The sequence below is a fragment of the Calidris pugnax genome, unplaced genomic scaffold, assembly GCF_001431845.1.
Source record: "Calidris pugnax isolate Ruff unplaced genomic scaffold, ASM143184v1 scaffold411, whole genome shotgun sequence".
NCBI lineage: Eukaryota > Metazoa > Chordata > Aves > Charadriiformes > Scolopacidae > Calidris > Calidris pugnax.
The window spans coordinates 22,950-26,943 of record NW_015091116.1 but is presented as its reverse complement, the minus strand read 5'-3'; the positions used below and the strand labels follow the sequence as shown (position 1 = coordinate 26,943).

At 64.9% G+C, this 3,994-nt stretch overlaps 1 long non-coding RNA gene across 1 annotated transcript; it reads left to right on the top strand.

Moving 5' to 3' along the window:
• Positions 1-112: 112 nt before the first annotated feature.
• LOC106897555 lies at positions 113-3,415 on the top strand. The gene is made up of 2 exons (XR_001413785.1): positions 113-286; positions 2,728-3,415. It is a non-coding gene; the product is annotated as an uncharacterized LOC106897555 (long non-coding RNA).
• Positions 3,416-3,994: the final 579 nt, after the last annotated feature.

The following is a 3,994-nucleotide window of genomic DNA, read 5'->3' as shown; positions in this document are numbered from 1 at the left end:
TGGGATGGGGGGTGGGGGGGACTGGAAAGTGGGAAATATGGGGACTGGGGGGGGTCAGGACACCCACCCACTGGTGTCACCCCCTGACCCTCACATCCCCTGTCCCCATGTCCCCGTGGGTGCAGGGGACCCCCCCCCGGGGCCGTCACCCCTGGAGCGGGGGCTCCACGCCCTGGTGGGCACCTTCTACCAGTACGCGGGGACCCCGGGGGGGACACGGGAGCCCGTCCTGGACCCCCCCGCCTTCCAGCGCCTGCTGCGCCGCGAGCTGGGCCACCAGCTCACCGTGAGTGTCCCCGGGGGGGGGGACAGCCTGGCCATACCCCCACCCCAGGGTGTCCCCACCCCCCCACGTGTCCCCATGTCCATCCCTTGCCGTGGTGTCCCTCCACAAGCCCCTCTATCCCCCATGTCCCCATGGTGTCCCTCCACGTGGCCTCATGGTGTCCCCATGGCCCCATGTGTCCTCATGGCCCAACGTGTCCCACCAAGTGTCCCCATGGCCTCAAGTGTCCCCATGTCCATCCCTTGCCATGGTGTCCCTCCACAAGCCCCTCTATCCCCCATGTCCCCATGGTGTCCCTCCATGTGTCCACGGGGTGTCCCCATGGCCCCATGTGTCCTCATGGCACAATGTGTCCCCTCAGTGTCCCACCGAGTGTCCCCATGGCCTCACGTGTCCCCACGACCATCCCTTGCCGTGGTGTCCCTCCACAAGCCCCTGTATCCCCCGTGTCCCCATGGTGTCCCTCCACGTGGCCTCATGGTGTCCCCATGGCCCCATGTGTCCCCATGTCCATCCCTTGCCGTGGTGTCCCTCCACAAGCCCATCTATCCCCCATGTCCCCATGGTGTCCCTCCACATGGCCTCAGGGTGTCCCCATGGCCCCATGTGTCCTCATGGCCCAACGTGTCCCCACAGCGTCCCACCGAGTGTCCCCATGGCCTCATGGTGTCCCCATGGCCCCGTGTGTCCTCATGGCCCAACGTGTCCCACCAAGTGTCCCCATGGCCTCACGTGTCCCCACGACCATCCCTTGCCGTGGTGTCCCTCCACAAGCCCCTGTATCCCCCGTGTCCCCATGGTGTCCCTCCACAAGCCCCTGTATCCCCCGTGTCCCCATGGTGTCCCTCCACAAGCCCCTGTATCCCCCGTGTCCCCATGGTGTCCCTCCACAAGCCCCTGTATCCCCCGTGTCCCCATGGTGTCCCTCCACAAGCCCCTGTATCCCCCGTGTCCCCATGGTGTCCCTCCACAAGCCCCTGTATCCCCCGTGTCCCCATGGTGTCCCTCCACAAGCCCCTGTATCCCCCGTGTCCCCATGGTGTCCCTCCACAAGCCCCTGTATCCCCCGTGTCCCCATGTCCATCCCTTGCTGTGGTGACCCTCCACAAGCCCCTGTATCCCCCGTGTCCCCATGGTGTCCCTCCATGTGTCCATGGGGTGTCCCCATGGCCCCATGTGTCCTCATGGCCCAACGTGTCCCCACAGTGTCCCCATGGCCTCATGTGTCCCCATGTCCATCCCTTGCCGTGGTGTCCCTCCAGAAGCCCCTGTATCCCCCGTGTCCCCATGGTGTCCCTCCACGTGTCCATGGGGTGTCCCCATGGCCCCATGTGTCCTCATGGCCCAACGTGTCCCCACAGTGTCCCACCGAGTGTCCCCACGGCCTCATGTGTCCTCATGTCCATCCCTTGCCGTGGTGTCCCTCCACATGTCCCCAGGGTGTCCCCATCCCTCCATGTGGCCCCAGGGTGTCCCCACTGCCCCACGTGTCCCCATGGCACCACGTGTCCCCAGGGAGTCCCTCTAAGTGGCCTCGTGTCCCCACATGTCTCTAGGCCCATGGTGTCCCTCCACATGCCCCCAGATTGTCCCCATATTTACCCGTGGCCCACGGTGTCCCTCCATGTCGCTCCATGGCCTCCTGTGGCCCCAGGATGTCCCTCCACAAGAATCCAGGGTGTCCCCATGGCCCCGTGTGGCCCCACATTGGGTGTCCCTCCACATGTCCCCAGGGTGTCCCCATCCCTCCATGTGGCCCCAGGGTGTCCCCACTGCCCCATGTGTCCCCATGGCACCACGTGTCCCCAGGGAGTCCCTCTAAGTGGCCTCGTGTCCCCACATGTCTCTAGGCCCATGGTGTCCCTCCACATGCCCCCAGATTGTCCCCATATTTACCCGTGGCCCACGGTGTCCCTCCATGTCACTCCATGGCCTCCTGTGGCCCCAGGATGTCCCTCCACATGAATCCAGGGTGTCCCCATGGCCCCCACATTTCCCCATGGCCATCCCCTTCCAAGATGTCTCTCCTGTGTCCCCAGGGTGTCCTCGTGTCCCCACAGCCCCACGTGGCCCCAAGGTGTCCCTCAACGTGTCCCCATGACCCCAGCCCCTCACCCCCCTGCCCAGCCAGGGGACCTGGCCATGAGCGGTGCCACCACCTCCCCGCTGGTGCCCATGTCCCCACAGTGTCCCCCACCTTGTCCCCATGTCCCCTCCTGTCCCTACCCGCCCTGTGTTCCCTTCAGCCATCCCCATGTCCCATCCCCATGTCCCCTCCTGTCCCTGCCCGCCCCATGTCCCCCTTGATGTCCCCATGTCCCCCTGCCCAGCCACAAGACCCAACCACAAGTGATGCCACCACCACCTCCCACCTTGTCCCCACATCCCCTCCTGTCCCCCCCCTCGGCCATCCCCGTGTCCCCATGTCCCCCTGCCCACAGGACACGGGGCAGCCCGAGGCGGTGGCCGCCATCTTTGCTCTGCTGGACGCCAACGGGGACCGGGTCATCTCCTTCGACGAGTACTGGCAGCTGGTGGCCTGGCTCTGCCACGTCCTGCGCCACCGCCACTACGGGGCCGCGCCGGCCCCCCCGCCACCCCCCATCTGTGGGGACACCGACGGCCACCACCACCCGGACCCCAACCCTGCCCCAGTGTCCCCAGCCCATGGGGATGGGCACCAGTGACCCCTGGCCAGGTGGGGACATCCCCAGGGTGATGGCCCTTGGTCCCCCACCTCATGATGGGGCCATGGATGTCCCCAGGATGAGTGGTCCCCGGTTCCCCACCCCACAGTGGGGACAGGGATGGGGACATCCCCAGGGTGAGTGGTCCCTGGTCCCCCACCTCATGGTGGGGACAGGGACGGGGGCACCCAGAGGGACACAGGGCTGGTGGGTGCCCCATTTTCTAGTGTTTTCATCCCAAATGACCCCTGGCAGTGGGGCAGGGTGGCTGGGGTGGTTCCAGCCCCACATTCACCAGAGATGGGGGGAAACGGGCCCCATGGGGACGTCCCTGTCCCCTTCCTGTCCCCGGGGCGCTGGTGGGAGGAGGAGAAATGTCTTAAAAACCAGTTGAATATAGAAAATGTACTGGAATTATAATAAAAAAGACCCAAAAAGGGACTGTTTAGGTTCAGAACGTGCAAATGCAGGGGGTGGGAGGAACTGGCAAAGGTGGGTGCTGCCCCACAGCGACCCCCTGCCCCATAGGGCCCTCCCCCCCAACATAGAAGGACCTTCGCTGCCCCATAGGGTCCTCTCCTGCCCCACACGGACGTTCTCTGTCCCATGGTGTCCTCTCCTGTCACACAGGGTCCCTCTGCCCCATAGGGACCCCCCAACATAAAGGGACACTGCCTGCCCCATAGAGTCCTCCCCTGCCCCATAGTGAACACCTCCTACCTCATAGGGAGCACCTCGTACCCCATAGGGTCTTCTCCTGTCCCATGGGGTCCTTCTCACCCGTGGATCCTCTCCTGTGGCACCACAACCCCCAGCCCCATATGGTCCTCCTCTGCCCCACAGAATCCCTCCCTTGCCCCATGGGGACTCTTCTGCCCCATAGGGTCCTTTCCCATCCAATGGGGTCCCTCTGACCCATATGGTCCTCTCCTGCCACACGGGGCCCCCCAGCTCCATAGAGTCCACCCAACATATAGAGACCCTCCCTGCCCTATAGAGTCCTCCTCTGCCCCACAGGGAC